Source organism: Rhodamnia argentea, chromosome 7 (assembly GCF_020921035.1).
Source record: "Rhodamnia argentea isolate NSW1041297 chromosome 7, ASM2092103v1, whole genome shotgun sequence".
Taxonomy (NCBI): Eukaryota; Viridiplantae; Streptophyta; class Magnoliopsida; order Myrtales; family Myrtaceae; genus Rhodamnia; species Rhodamnia argentea.
The window spans coordinates 7221228-7238012 of NC_063156.1; positions in this window are offsets into that span (position 1 = coordinate 7221228).

The window sequence follows — 16785 nt, forward strand, 5'->3', positions numbered from 1 at the left end:
AGCTAAGCAACTTCAAACTTTTTCTCAAATCGTCCCGCACGACAGCACAGACCGGCCAAAATTTCGGACTTCACTTGTCTTGAGGGAGCTTTTCATGGAATTTGGACTTTGATAAAGCGTGCCCATCTCTTATCCAGATCAAGGAAAAAAGGGAAAAGCTTCTCTAGACCTTTCAGCCACTTTTAGGTGAAGCATCGTGCGTGATCCACATTATTTGCCATTCTTTATGGTTTTCGACTCTATGGAGACAAAGATGGGGCTCGCAAGAACGTGAAGGACGTAGGCTGCCTCATCTGCAAAAAGAAATGATACATGTGAGCAACCCCGAGGGATTTACGTGCATCCATACTTGTGAATCGATCGGATTCGAGAAGGAGGAGGGTTTCGAACGGAACGGTGCTCCTCCTCCTTTGGTCATTATCTGAGGGTTTGAGAACATGCCATGTTTGAGCACATGTTTCTTGCTATTCGTATGTATTTGCTCTAGGGTTCGCAATCTGAAAGATCAATCGCTATAGTTGATCCTGTATAAGATTGAGTCAAGTTGATCGATAAACGGACGTCTATTGCGATGTTAGGTCACGTCATCTCGTCGGTAGGAGTGGCGGGGGACTGATTCGGATGACTATCTCGTCCCAAACCCGTCCCGTTAACTTTTGATTATTTTTCAAGCCCGCCTGAAGCCCTTGTGGAGTTTGTAGATGGTATCTCAAAAGGGAAAAATTGTCAAAAAAGTCCTAAACATTTTGTACTTTTACCAATTTAGTTGTAAACCTTTTAAGTTTGCTGATTTAGTACTAAACATTTTTACCTTTTGCCGATTTAGCAATGGTAGCAATGGTAGCCCTTGCCGACCTTTGGTGAGGGCAACCCTCACCAGGGCCACCCACGCCCGGGTGAGCAGGGCAGCCCCAGCCTGAAGTCGGCGGAGTGGGAAAAAAGGAAGGGGGAAAGGAAAAACAGAAAAAATGAAAATAAGAAATAAACATATTTGAAAAAATATTAAAATATTATTAAAAATTATCCACGTTAGCGTTGATGGTGTCACGTAAAACGGCCAAAAGTCATGGCCGACGTCCATGTCACCGACTTCCGGCCAATAAGACTGAATTGGAAAAATGTGAAAAGATTTATGACTGAATCGATAAACTTAAAATGTTTAGGACCCGAATTGGAAAAAGTGCAAAAAGGTTTATGACTTCTTTGACAAATTTTCCTCTCCTAGAAATATCCAACTTGTCTTTCGGAATACTTGTCGGTTCTCGATTGGTTCTTGATACCCCTTATGTTTGTTTTCTTCTCATATATTTGTGATTTTTCATTACAAAATAATCTGAAAGCATGTAATAGTACGTTATCTATATCCTGAGTATATGAAAGCTGGTAAGTGATCTCATGTTTTTCAAAAGTGAAGATATTTCTACACAATTGGCTCTTTTTGGGTTCTGCAAATGATATTCCAAACCTATTAGAGTTTACAATACTATCTGAATTTAGAAAAAAAATATGAAAAAAATCATATGTGAATCCACGTGGCAACGATTTTAATACTGTAAAATTTTTTGGGAGTTCATAGTGAAAAAAAAAACAAGTTAAAGCGGGATTAGAGCCACGTAATTTCATGTCATTCATGCTTGTGTTGTGTCCGGTTTGTGTTTCGTTTGACGATTCTGTTTCCACGTTTTTTGAAGTGATGGAGCTCGCACCATGGGCAAGATCAGTAGTGACTGTCAGGTTCGTGCTTCTGCTAATCAAATGATGGATTCTGAGTCAATTTCGAACTGATCAGACCCATGGGTGGTGGTGCTCGTACAATCGAACTATCTGGTCCGGTCGTGTCATCATAACTAGTGTCGTCACCAAGAAAAATTTCTCCCTCTAGATCTTTTCCTTAGCTCGAAGCGTTTCCAAAAGTGTTTTGAAAATGCATTAATCCCGGTCCCCTAAACTCTGCCTCTTATGCACGTTGCAGGTGTTTTCAAATCGCGGGACTCCAATAATCCCGTGGTGATTGATTCGAGCGGATGCGGGTATGTTATAATTTTTAAAAAAAAAAGAAGGGGAGCCCCCCATGATCTCAAATTATACTGACATGTCCATTAGAATGATGCAGTGCCCTGCGGATTATGGCGCTGTTCCCGAGAAATGTTAATTGTTGGCCTCTTGGGTCTCTGGCATTAGGATGTAAACATATTTTTTTTTAGTGTAGAAAAAACTTTATCGTATTGGACAACATCCCAAGTAGTAGGGAACTTTCCTGCTTGAGTGCATGAGAACTTGGGCCATCTCATTCAACCTTGTGCATGAGTCGGGATCACATTGATTAAGATCCAGCATCACACCAAGATTACGCATTCAAATACTATCTTCATCTAGATTCCTTACTATCTCATTAAGTTTTAGTTGATAATGTTTCTCCTTTAATAGATTTCCGATTCCTTTAGTTAGGTTTTTATTAGTATTGCCAAGTCTTGGCGCGTTTGTCCCTTTCCTCCGTCTTTCACCTGATTTTCCTCCCTTTTCTGCTATTTTTAATCGGTCTTTTGTTACGTCCTCCCTTTCTAAATCACACATCCTAAGCAATACTAGCTCCAGAAGTTCAAGGCTATGTCCACACGAGAATTTTCGAAAGGGTCGTAGTTGGCATCCCATGCTAGTTGAGTCTCCATGGTAACCTGCAAAAATCAAAGGGTTAGGCAACTGTGGCATCAAATGATTGAATCCAACTAAAAAATCTCTTTCAAATGATTGAATCCAACACGAAAAATCTCTTACGTGTGGCTTTAGTTATGGAGAATCGTTTTCAACTTTGGTTGTCTTGTCTAGAATGGCTTTTTCTTCCCCTGTCAAATGGGATGAACCGACAACTGTCCAGGTTTTGATCTCCCTAGACAGCCAAAACTTTCGTGGGGTCGGTAGTGATCCAACTCTTTCATCCATTAGGAACCCTAGAAAGTTCGTCTGATGGGGGCCCAAAACTGTCGATTCAAGATCCTAATTCCATGTGATTCTCAACATCGTCGAGCCTTTCGCGCGCTCTACTTCAACTAGTTTAGATATTAGGCATAGATATTTCCCGCTAGGACCATGAACGATGAATTGACCGAAAAATTATTTGAAAAGTTTTAAATTTATTGAACTTTTAACAATTTAGTCTTAAAACTTTTAATTAAATCCTGAATCTTTTCACCTTTTTTTCAATTGAGTCCATCATATCAATTTTGATAAAAAAATTCCCGATGTAGACAAATTTTAATAATATTTTAATATTTTTTCTTTCTAATCTTACCCTCATTGATATTGTCGTATTCTAGTTTTACCCTAACAGAAAACACTGTTCATCTTCTTCATCACTCAATTTAGCTATCTCTCACTAATTGCTAAGGGAGCTGATCGAAGTCGAGGCTGCCAGTCATCGTGGTCAAGGATAAGATCACCCAGGTCGAGGTCGAGAGCCATCGAGGTCTTGGCTCGCTGTGGATGAGCTCGCCCGGGGTGGCGGGACCTCAGTAGCCCTCACCTACAGCCGCACCGGTCGTCAAAGGGGCATATTTGGGAAGCCCGAGGACGCAGAATCTTGGTGTTGCCTCAGTGGCCTTCGTCAAGGGTTGTGCGACCTTGGCGATAGGCCATCGCTTTCAGTGCTTCCACGTTCTTTTTTTGTTTAAAGAAAATATTAAAGCAGTTTACAAGTTTGTGTAAATAGTGATTACCCAGACACTTTTTACGTCTTGTGAAACCCATTTGGTCTGCAGTTATTTGCATTTATGCAAATGCTTTTCCCTAATGCTCTCCTACTTAGGGTACATTTGATTGATTAAAAACTTCATGATAAAGCATAATATTTCCTGTGAAAGTTTTCGTTTATTTGGCCGTTTAGAAATGTGATCCCCCCCCCTTTCTTGAATTTAAGCAAGTTGTTTTTAGTCCATGAAAAAAGTTTTCCTTAGATTGATTAGTTTTCTATCATCCAAATACTTGAAAGTCATAAAACAATTTTTAGGCAACAGTTTTTCTTCGAACAAATGCTTTGTTTGTTTTGAAAAATATTTTCTTGAAAGTAATCACTTTTATAGCTAGAAATAATTTTCAATGAAATATATTTTTATGGATGGTTAAAATATTTTTTTTATCATTCATTTTTTTAGTGGTACAAGGGATTGTTTTCGAATAATTTATTTTTTACAAAACAAACTGAGACTTAATATAAATGGTTGACACCACGAAAAATCTCAAACTGGTATATGCATGACATATTTACCATCTATTAGCTTCTGTCAAATATTATCATGAAACCGCTGAGCTGGATGACACATGAAAATGACTCAATTAAGGTGACAAGTCCCCGTTTATCTCTCTTTGTTTCTTCAATTAGCCCTAATTTGAAATAAGTAAGGCTCATTCTCTCTCCCTCAAAGCATGAAAAACCCTAGGTTTTCCTCTTCATCGAGCACACTGCTTCATTGTCGCCTTCACGTTTGTGATTATGCATTGGAACTTGTTTGAGCACACTTTTTTCGTAGGTAATATTTTCACCTGGCGAGAAGATTACCAAAGATAAAAGTGTGCTCGAACAAGTTTCAATACCTAATCACGAAGACGAAGATAACGATGAAGCAATCGGATGACCCACCAACTTGGTCGGTACTAGAAATCTCTCATTGTCGCCGCGTCCTTCCCGACCAACACCGGGGCGTAACCTTTCCGAACACGATCCTCGGAAGGATCTCCGCTTGGCTTAACGTATGGTGCCGGTGATGACGGACCATGTCTTTCCTTTAGCATGGGCACGTGCAGGAATTTGCTGTGGTTCGTTTCGGGATAGCATGATCGCGCGACTTTTGTGAACCTTGCGTGAACATAAGTGTCCCATATTGCCACTGCTTATAATCAACTATCTGACGATTTTTTTTTTCAATTTTTTGGTTTGAACATAGGCGATTGGACTTCGAATGAAGCACAAGATTTTCAAAGATAAGGATTTGTCCATTTTTCTGTAATATAATTAGGTTAGGTCAACATTCAGTAGATAACAAGAATCACTTAAACGAACTTTGCTAACATAACAGTTTTTTTGTGACGGTGAGAATAACATGTTGTGGGCCACAAATTCTTAAAAGAGTAGACCCCATAATAATTTTTAATTATTTTTTTAATTTTTTTGGCTCACCACATGCTGTCAATCTCACGATAAATAAAAATTGTCACGTAAGCATAATTTTATAATTAACAACTACAGGATTGACTGCACGGCAATATATCTGAGGATCCATCATTAATTCTTCACGGAGAGTGACGTGCGTTTCTTGCTTACTAAAAGCACGAATATCTCTTCGTCTACGCCCGAATCTTCCGTTTTCAAAGTTGGAATTCTTGCGTGCTTTTTACTTGCCCCGCAAGGTCTATGTAATGCATTGTATTAATCGGGCCCTTTTTTTTTTTGTTGATAACAAGGGAAATTAAGATGAAAATTGTTGAAATATTATGTCAGATTGATTTACACGTGGTCTCTATTTACTTAATAGCTTAACCTTTTAGGTTTGAGTGTTCTAATGTGGTATCAGAGTTGGTGATCTCCTTTTCGCGTATGTGTGTTCACGCCCCTTATCGGTTAAATTCAATGTGTTGCTATTGGGGTGTGTTTGGTTCGTTTTCCCAAAGCTCTTTGCTGGTCTTTACTAGTATTGAGCTTTCAGCATTTAGCCAAATGTTGAGCTATGATTTTTTTTTTCCAAATCTATCCTCACTTATTTTTTCAAACCCTAGGTTACGGCCGCCGGCCAGCCAGATCTGCGGTTCTGGGTCGGCGGCCGTTGGCCTAGGCTATTAGGGGTGGGGTGACCCTTGGTGGCCGTTACCTGGGGTCGGGCCACCCTCGGTAGCCGTCGCCTGGGATGCGCGGCCCAAGTGACGTTTGCGTGACTTCATGCCTAGTTGCCACGGTCGCACGACCAAGGCGACGACCACACGACAGGCCATAGCCCTAGGGTTTGGATTTTCTTTATTTCCTTTCTTTTTTTATTTAAAAAATAAATATGGTAGAATGTCCTTTTGCAAATTTGTTTTGCCAAACACTAGTTTGCCCAAACTTGTTTTTCAAATGGTTTTTTACCAAATGCTATTTGCATTTTTCCAAAACCCCTTGAGTTAAAAGGTATTCACATTTTCTCAAAGTCCATTTTTAAAGTTGAACAAAACCCAACCTTAATTTAGCTTGCACATGAGAGGGGATGTTGAAATATTATCCCACTACTTGATATTTATGTACACGTGGTCTTTCTCCACCTAATAACTTAAGTTTTTAGGTTGGACTTTGTAAGAAATATGAATAAATGCGTTACCCTAGCGGCTCCAAATAGAAGATGACAAAGTTAGTCTAATGTAAGCAATTTGTGTTTATTTCGCAAAAAATGAATTTTTTCATATTGCATAAACACGTTTGTCTTTCTTATCAACGTCGAGATCCGAGTTTGACTGTGGTATCTGTACTTACGTAGGTTGTTCGAGCAATCCAGGTGAACTGAAGAACGTCGAGGGCCCCATCGTTAGGAAGAGAAGTAAATGAATACAAGTAACGAGGGATAAGTACACTAGAAGTGCCATAATTTTTGTACGGCGTTTACTTGAGTGCCATAACTTTCAAAATGTTCAATTAAGTGCCATAACTTTCAAAATTGTTCACTTGAGTGCCACGTCGGAGCAAAATCGTTCACTTGAGTTCTACAGCAACTTTTCTGGCGTGCTACGTCGGCTTTCCAGCATGCCACGTCATCTTTCGAGCAAGCCACGTCAACTTTTCAGCGTGTCACGTCAGCTTTTCCGGCATCCACGTCAACATGACACTCAAGTGAACGATTTTTGAAAGTTATGATACTTATGTGAATGCTTTGAAAGTTATGGCACTCAAGCGAACGCCGTACAAAAGTTATGGCACTTCTAGTGTATTTTTCCCCAAGTAACGAAATAAACTAGGGTTAGATATACTTAAGTTCCGTGAACATTTATAATTAGTTTATTTCTTTGACTTCATTAACTCGGTGTCGTTTAGTTTCGGGTCGGGTCTCTATGATACCCCCACCCAACCTGGCCATTGACACTGTTTCAAAGAATTTTCACATTTATACATGAATTCTTGCGGATTTTTTTTTTTTTACAGATAATAGATATAAAATGCTCAAAATCAACACTATTCACATGCTCGACCACCTTTGACCCAAAAAAAAAAAAAAAGCCAAACATGTTCGACCTATCCATTGATTAGTCTAGTCACGAGAACTATAAATATCAAAACACACCTCATACTCATTTTTAATTTAATGTTAGATCTTCCAAGACTGCCATAAGTACTTTAGAACCTTGAATTGTCATAGCCTAATTCGAATCCTATATCCTCGGTCATATAGGAGCGAGTGTGCCACGGTTTTGAATCTTAGAGCCAAGGTATGTATTGAAAGTTCATCTTATTAAGTGTCTTATTATTTATTTATTTTTTTGGGAAAGATTAAGTGTCTTATTATTCGTGTCACTGCTGATCAAATACTTTAGTTCATGCTCATTTTATCAATCTATGATGTAAATTAACCTCGAAATGAGGATTGATAAGCATAGGCGACAACCCCTTGGTACGAGCGCTAGGTCTAAAGCACCGAAAGAAGGCAAGATCAAAATCAAGGCACCCTAGTCGAGATTCACGGTTCACATAATTTAAGTGGCTACGTACGAAACGGGCAGTCGCACGTCGGCTTTTGATTTTGGTATCGAGATCTACATCCTTACACCCTTTCTTGGTCAAGAAAGGGAGTGAAGTTAAAGTAAACAAGCGATCCTTTGGTCAATTCTCTGTTGGAGAAAATTATAGAGACGAGGTTATGTGTTTTGTTCTTCCTATGGATATATAAGTCATCTGCTTCTTGGACGAGGGAAAATTACCAAAAAGGTCATAAATATATTGTAATTATGACAATTCAATCATAATTTTTTTTTTGGCCGGTTGAATCCTAAACCTTTTGCAATTATGCCAATTCAATCCACTTTGTTGACCGGTGCCGACGTGGACATTGTTTTAATAATATTTCCATATTTTTTTTCTTTCCTACTACTATTGTGGCCGGCGAGGGCTTCACGTCCACCATGGCCTCACCCGGTGGCCAACGAGCTCTGGCGAACCTCGATGGCCACAAATAGAAGCAAAGAAAGAAGAACAAATATTAAAACATTAAAAAATTATTAAAAAGTAGCCACATCGGTGTCGGCCTACCAAATGGATTGAATTGACATGAATATAAAAGGTTTAGGGCTAAATTACCAAAAAAAAGGTTTAGGCCTGAAATTACACCATTGCGATAAGTTTAGGGCTATTTTATAATTATGCCTCTTGGATGACCATGGTTGTGCGTGTTGGGAGAGCGCAGCAGAAGCCCGATACCTTCACTCGGGAAAATTACCAAGAGGGAGCTCAAGTATGAAACCGCCAACATATTCAGTTGGATTCACTTTCACCGAAAAGCTTTCACTGAAAAGCTTAAGTCAATAAGTTATAGGTCAACTAGAATATATTAACTATTCTCCGATGTGGGATTTTTTCAACACAACTCAAGTGCATCTCAACAGTACGATCCTAGGGCGATCGGTGATGACTTCAAAAGCACCTATCCATTTGTCAAACATCGCGTCGGGCCCTTACAAGATGGAGACAGTTTCTCTAAGCCTACTCAAGAAGAAGGAAGCGATCTTCTTTCCAAGCCTCAATTTTCCGGAGCTTGGGAGGATTCTTGAGACGGTTCATGTCTTCCATCTTTCTCCTTAGGCTTACGATGGCAATGAGACTCACTTGAGGATAAGTCCTTTGCAACCGGGAGAGAATTATGAAGAATTATCTCAAGGTGACTTAGCCTTATCAAATACTTCAAACACAAAGAGTTCGGGAGATAAATTCAACTCTTCTGGCAGAATTGTAGTAGTCACTTTCTTCTGCATTGTATGAGAATTTAATGCTCCAATGTGGTCTCGCAATATGTGGTTGGAAAGCTAGATGTTTTTTAGTCGCTAATGCATCGAGTTTCATGCTATTTGGAGTTCCTAGAGGAAGTCATGCTCAATTTGCTAAGCGCTTCTCAATTTAGCCGAGAACGAGTCTCTGATTCTTTCTCTGAGTTTATTTGTCCCATGCATAGTATCATTTTCCTAGAGCCATCTTCAGTCAAGAGTCAATACATTCATGTTTTGTCCAGGGAATATTAGTCTTGTATTGAAGAGTTATGCTGAGTTGAATCTATTTAAGCTTCTTTAACATTTCGCCGAGGGTTAATGTATTTTGAGACATTAATTTCGTGATTGAAACAATCGGGGTCATAAGGCATTCGGAGCAAACCTCGCTGCTCTTACCCAAACTTGTTCACCGAGAGCTCAGGCAGAGTCGCGACAAAAAGTGTTATATTATGTCTCGAGTTTAAATCGCTTACGAATATATATTGGTGTGTTAAATTGATTTGGGAAAAGAAAAATCTTTTAACTGATCAAGAGTTGCTACCGTGGTGTTATCGAAGGCGTGCGGTGAATGTCACTCCACAAGCCATGGTGGCCCCATGTCAAAGTTTCTTTGTTAGACCTACTGTGACAGAAGAAAAAAAGAGACGGTAAAAGAAACCAAGTGGGGCCAAGCAGTTGTTAGAGGAAAGTAAAAAAAATAAGGGTTTTTTCTCTTTGCCCTTATCACCTGCAGAAGGCGTATAAAAGATAAGGAATTTTTGTGGGCTTGTGGTTTTTCAACTGAGACGCAGAGGACGACGTGTCGAACAAGACCGAAGCCGCACAAGAGAAAAAAAAAAGGCGAATAGCAGCCGTGCGAGAAAGAGAAAAGGACATGAGGGACGTTCTGGTACTTCCATCGTGCGCGAGCTACTGCCTTGGGCTTGAACACAGATCGATTTGTGCTTCGTGAGTTTATTATATCCACTTGTGAGTTAATTTATTTGTAAACACTTAGGGTTTGGGTATAATCTAAGTGAGGGAAACACGAACATATTGAACGATTGTAATTTCGATTATCCGATATAATAGATTATTCGTGCTGTCTCTCCCATAGATGTAGGTACCGATATTCGGACCGAACCACGTAATATCTGGTGTCCTTTATTGTTCATCGTTATTTTTCTAGGCTTTTCGCATTGATTTATTTGCAAGATCCTGGTTAGTTTCTGCGCATATTATATTTCAACAATTGATATTAGAGCCAGGTTCAGATATTTTAAATTGTAATTTGGGACTTTTGCTTGTCCGATTATTATCTGGATATCCCGTGATTGCAATTATGTCTGGAGTGAAAGCTGAAATTGAGAAGTTTAACGGGAGGAACAACTTTGGGTTATGGAATCTCAAGATGGAGGCGTTATTGACAACTCAAGGTTTAGCGTAAACATTGGAGGGCAAGGCCGAGTTATCCGAAACGATGACGGATGTTGAAAAGGATGTGCTAATGAGGAAAGCTAGAAGTTTAATTCTGTTGAATTTATCGGATGAAGTGTTAATAGAGGTAGGCGAGGAGAAGGATACCACAACATTGTGGGCAAAACTTCGGGCACTCTATGTAACGAAGGGTTTGAACAATCGCTTATACATGTTGAAGAGGATGTTCCGGTTCGGATATATCGAATGTACGTCTGTCGGAACCCATCTAAATGAATTTAATAAACTCATGATGGATTTGAAAAACGTTGGTAAGACACTTGATGATGAAGAGCGGGGCATGATGAATAGCAGGGACATGATATTATTGGCTTCCATACCAGAGTCATGTGAGCACTTTATTGATTCACTATTGCAGGGGCGTACTACGATTACCTCGAAAGAGGTAAAGTCCGCCTTATTTTCTAAAGAGTGGCAGAGAAAGTTGCGACATGACAGTCTAGCACAAGATGTAGCGCGAGGACTAGTGATTCGGGGTAGAGAGCAACAGTGAGGGTCCAATAACAGTAAAGGTAAAAGCAGGTCTAAGTCACGCCATAAAAAGTCCAAGGGACGCGTGAAATGCTTTAAGTCTCACGAGGAGGGGTACATCATGAGAGATTGTCCTAAGTTGAGAAACAGAGGTGATAAGCAGAAAGCCACAACTAGTGTGGCGAACATTATTGAGGAGAGCACTAGCGATGTAGAAGCTATCTTATGTGTGACTACGGGTTCATCGAGAGACGAATGAGTGTTAGATTCGGGGTGTTCTTATCATATGACGCATCATAAGAACCGATTTACTACTTACCAGACTGCAGATGGTGGTGGAGTTCCGTTAGGGAATAACGCAGCCTATAAGGTTGTGGGGATAGGGACAGTTCGGATTCGGATGCATGATGGTGTAGTGCGCACATTGACGGACGTGAGGCATGTACCGAAGCTCAAGAAGAACATTATTTCTCTAGGGACACTCGATGATATCGGCTATAAGTACACCGCTAAGGGTGGAGTGCTCAAGATCTCTCGAGATGCCATGACGGTGATGAAAGGGAAGAAAGTGAGTTCTCTCTATCATCTACTGGGAGAGAAGCTGCTGCAGTTTCATTAGATGAGTCAGATTCTGATTTAACTTGTTTATGGCATATGCGTCTAGGCCACATGAGTGAGGTAGGTATGATGATGTTGAGTGATAGAGGGTTGTTAAAGGGTCAGAAGACAAGTAAGTTAAACTTATGTGAGCGCTGCATCTTTGAGAAGCAGTGTAGGATTAAGTTTGCTATAGGTATTCATTCAACCAAGTAACCGGTAGAATATATTCATTCAGATGTCTAGGGCTCGTCTCTGGTTCCTTCGAAAGGAGGTGTCCGTTATATGCTGACATTTATCGACGACTATTCCAATATGGTATGGGTATACTTTTTGAAGTACAAATATGACGTGTTTGAACGGTTCGAGAAATTTAAGGCATTGATTGAGAAGTAGTCAAATAAACGGATCAAGTGCCTAAGAACCGATAATGACATAGAGTTCCGTGGTAAATATTTTATCGAGTTCTGCAAGAGAGAAGGGATTGTGAGACATCGCACGGTGCCTGGGATACCACAAATGAATGGCGTAGCAAAACGGAAGAATAGAACTTTACTTGAGCGGGCTCGGAGTATGCTTTCGCATGCTGGAATAAGCAAGGAATTTTGGGCCGAAGCGGTGAACATGACATGTTACCCGATTAATCGATCTCCATCATTTGCTATCAAATGGAAGACTCCAGAGGAAGTATGGTCGGGGAAACCCGTTGATTACTCCGGATTACGAATATTCGGATGTCCTACGTATGCTCATGCGAGTGATGGTAAGCTTGAGCCTAGGTCGAAGAAGTGCATATTTCTGAGTTATACATATGGGGTGAAAGGCTACCGGTTGTAGTGTGCGATCCCCGGATCACCCGATTTTCTAATCGCCAGAGATGTGATATTCGACGAGACCGCAATGCTTCGACAGAGGAGTTCCGAAACACAACCACCAAAGTAAACGGATCATGGTGTTAGTAGTGAGGTGGAGCTTCAGGTGGAGACTCCGGAGACCGCGGAGGTAACAAATATTGATACCGTAAATGAGGTCGCAGTTCTCGAAGTTAGTGATAGTGAACAACCAATGCGGCCGCAACGTAGTATAGCCGCAGATAGACATAGAAGACATATTAAACCACCGGTATATTATGCTTATACAGATTTTGCTTATGCTTTGACTATAGGTGACGAGGTGGAGATAGATGAGCCTTCGTCTTACTCCGAAGCGATGGCTAGTTCTGAATCGTTGCGGTGGCTAGGGGCTATGAGTGAAGAGATGGAATCACTCCATTGAAATTAGACATGGGAGCTAGTTAAAGTACCCAAGTGCCAGAAAATTGTCGGAAGTAAATGGGTCTACAAACGGAAAGAGGGCATTCCTGGTGTTGAGGCAGCGAGGTATAAGGCGAGGCTTGTTGCGAAGGGGTATACCCAGCAGGAGGGTATTGACTACAATGAGGTGTTTTCTCCCGTGATAAAGCATACTTCTATTCGTGTTTTACTTGCCTTAGTTGCTGCACATGATCTCGAGTTGGAGCAGCTTGATATGAAAATAGCATTTCTTCACGGTGAGTTGGAGGAACAGGTTTACATGAGGCAACCAGAGGGATTTGCTATTCGGGGTAAGGAAGACCATGTTTGCTTGTTAAAGAAATCATTATATGGGCTGAAACAATCTCCTAGGCAGTGGTATAAACGTTTTGATGCTTTCATGACTAGTCAAGACTATTCAAAGAGTCGGATGGATAGCTGTGTTTATTTTAGGAGATTGGAGGACGGGTCTTTGATATATTTGTTGTTATACGTTGATGATATGTTGGTAGCAGCAAAAAATATGTCCGATATTGATGTCTTCAAGAGGTAATTAAGTGCTGAATTTGATATGAAAGATTTAGGTGCTGCGAAGAAAATATTGGGTATGAAGATTTTGCATGATAGGATTGCAAGATTATTATGTCTGTCTCAAAAGAAATATATTGAGAAAATTGTTGTACGTTTTAATATGCGATCAAGAAAGTCTGTGAGTATACCATTAGCGAAGCACTTTAAACTTTCGGTTAAGTTATCTCCATAGGCCGAGGAGGAGGAGGAGCATATGTCTCGTGTTCCTTATTCTAGTGTTGTGGGTAGTATTATGTATGCTATGGTATGCACTAGGCCCGATATTTCACAAACCGTCGGTGTAGTTAGTCGTTATATGAAGTATCCTGGTAAAACTCATTGAGAAGTCGTGAAATGGATCCTCGGATATTTGAAAGGGACAACAGACGTTGGTATAATATACCGGAGGGACAATAATGGTAGTGAGATCATTGGTTTTGTGGATTCTGATTATGCGGGTGACTTGGATGAATGCGGGTCTTTAGCAGGGTATGTATTTACGCTTGTAGGTAGTACAGTTAGTTGGGAGGCGTCCTTACGGGACCACGTAGCCTTGTCGTCGAGCGAGGCGGAGTACATGGCACTAACCTTTGTAGCGAAAAAGGCGATATGGTTACAATGTTTGCTCTTGGACTTTGAGTTGGAACATAAAAGTGTTGACATACACTATTATAACCAAGGTGCGATTTATCCGGCAAATAATTCGGTTTATCACGAGCGAACGAAGCATATCAATATCGAGTACCATTTCATTTGAGATGTCTTAGCGAAGGGTAAGGTTGTTATGGAAAAGATTGCTACAGCAAATAACCCAGCAGACATGATGACTAAGCATATTCCTTTGGCGAAGCTCAAGCTCTACTTGAGCACTATTGGCGTCTGTAGAAAGTGATCGCCTTTCGAGGCGATAGAAGAGCAGCGTGGATGATGAGCACTATTAATTTGGTTTCAAACATCGAGCCAAGGTGGAAAATTGTTATATTATGTCTCGAGTTTAAATTGCTTACGAATATATATTGGTGTGTTAAATTGATTTGGGAAAAGAAAAATCTTTTAACGGATCAAGAGTTGCTACGGTGGTGTTATCGAAGGCGTGCGGTGGACGTTACTCCGAAAGCCATAGTGGGCCCATGTCAAAGTTTCTTTGTTAGACCTGCTATGACAGAATAAAAAAAAAAGATGGTAAAAGAAACCAAGTGGGGCCAACCGACCAAGCAGTTGTTAGAGGAAAAAGTAAAAAAAATAAGGGTTTTTTCTCTTTGCCCTTATCACTTGCAGAAGGCGTATAAAAGATAAGGAATTTTTCTGGGCCGGTGGTTTTTCAACTGAGACGCAGAGGACGACTCGCCGAACAAGACCGAAGCCGCACAAGAGAAAAAAAAAGGCGAAGAGCAGCCGTACGAGAAAGAGAAAAGGACGTAAGGGACGTTCTGGTATTTCGATCGTGCGCGAGTTGTTGTCCTGGGCTTGAACACCGATCGGTTTGTGTTTCGTAAGTTTATTATATCCACTTGTGAGTTGATTTATTTGTAAACATTTAGGGTTTGGGTATAATTTAGGTATGGGAAACACGAGCGTATTGAGCGATTGTAATTTCGATTCTCCAATATAGTGGATTATTCGTGTTGACTCTTTCGTAGATGTAGATACCGATATTCGGACCGAACCACGTAATCTCTAATGTTCTTTATTGTTCAATATTATTTCTCTAGGCTTTTCGTATTGACTTATTTACGAGATCCTAGTTAGTTTCTGCACGTATCATATTTCAACAAAAAGGATGACCCATCAACATGGTCGGTGCGTGCAATCTCTCCACTGTGGTCGCGTCCTTCCCGACCAACCCTGGAAAAAAACCTTTATGAACACGATTTTCACCGTAGAATCTCTGCATAATTTCACGTCCGATGCCGAAGACGACGAAGTCGAGTCCTTCCTTTACCATGGTGGCGTGTGGAAATCCCCTGCCTGCTGTTTCGCGATAGCGCTCTCACGTGGCTTCGTTCACATTGCTTTATTGACTCAACTTATAATCAACAACCTCACGGTTTCTTTTATTGGGGTTGAATAAAAGCCATTGGACTTTTCAAAGATTAAAAGGTTTGTCCACTTTTCCGTAATACAATTAGGTCATGAGTCAGAGATAACACGGATTACTTAAATGTTTCTGTTTAATTAACAATTAGAGGATTGATGTCACGTTCCAAAACAATGAGTCTGCGCATCCTCCATTGACTTTTTTGGTGCTAAAAGGGGAAGTGTAGATGAACGTGAATACGTCAACCCTAGCGGCTCCAAGGAGGAGATAAAGAGGAACTGAATGCTTTAGCTGAAATATGAAATGCCGTCGATATGTGAAGAAGATAGAAAGACATTGCGTAGATTGTTTTTTTTTCCTTTTTTTGGTGAAGATTTATACACAAAATAGTTTCCTCCATGTTATTGCGCTTAGTGAAAAAAGTGTTTGGCGAACGTTTTTACGTTAGTTATGAAGCATTTGTATAAAGTATGTGTTTATTGAATCTAAGCACATTAATTAAGAAAGCTGGAGGTAATGCGCCTAGGGGTTAATCACTTATCATTCGGGATGATGACCAAAAAGGTTCTAAACCTATTATGTGGATGTCAATTCGGTCTTAAACATTTCAATTCAACCAATATAACTCTCAATCTATTGACAAGTTGCCAATGCAGACCTTCCAGCAAATTTTAGCCTGAAAAACGTGGATGCCGGCTATCCTACGAGACACGTCGGCCATGATGTGGACGATTGTTGCCTTATTTACACACACACACACACACACACACACACACACACACACACACACACATAGAAATGTGTTATTTCGGTATAATTTACTTTTTATTTTCATGTGGTTGGCGATGTGATATATTTTAATATTTTGCTCAAGTTTAAGTCGGATCGGGAATGACATGTGGAACTCGATTGATAAGATGCAGCAAACGCGAATAATCGAGGCTATAAAAACTTAAACCGATAGATGAAGGGAGATCATATGTATGTAAAAGGCATATAAATCCTTTAAACATTGTGTGATGATTGGTCAAATTTCAAAGTTTGGAATTATCGGGAAATTGTTAGATTCCTTAATCAAATCAATGAAACACCATATTTAAATGAAAAATCAATCTTTTTCCTTTAATAATGAGAGAATAAGATAAAACCACGGCCGATCGTTCCTGAATCACCCTTGTTCTTTGCTATGCCATATAGGACGACCGACGTCTATGTCGGCGATTTTCGGCCAAAATTGGCCGGATGGACTACATTGGCAAATTTTTAAAAGGTTTATGACCAAATTGACCAAAACTAGATTGGCACAAGTGCAATAGTTTCAAGAATTCTTTGATAATTATCTCGTTTTCTTTT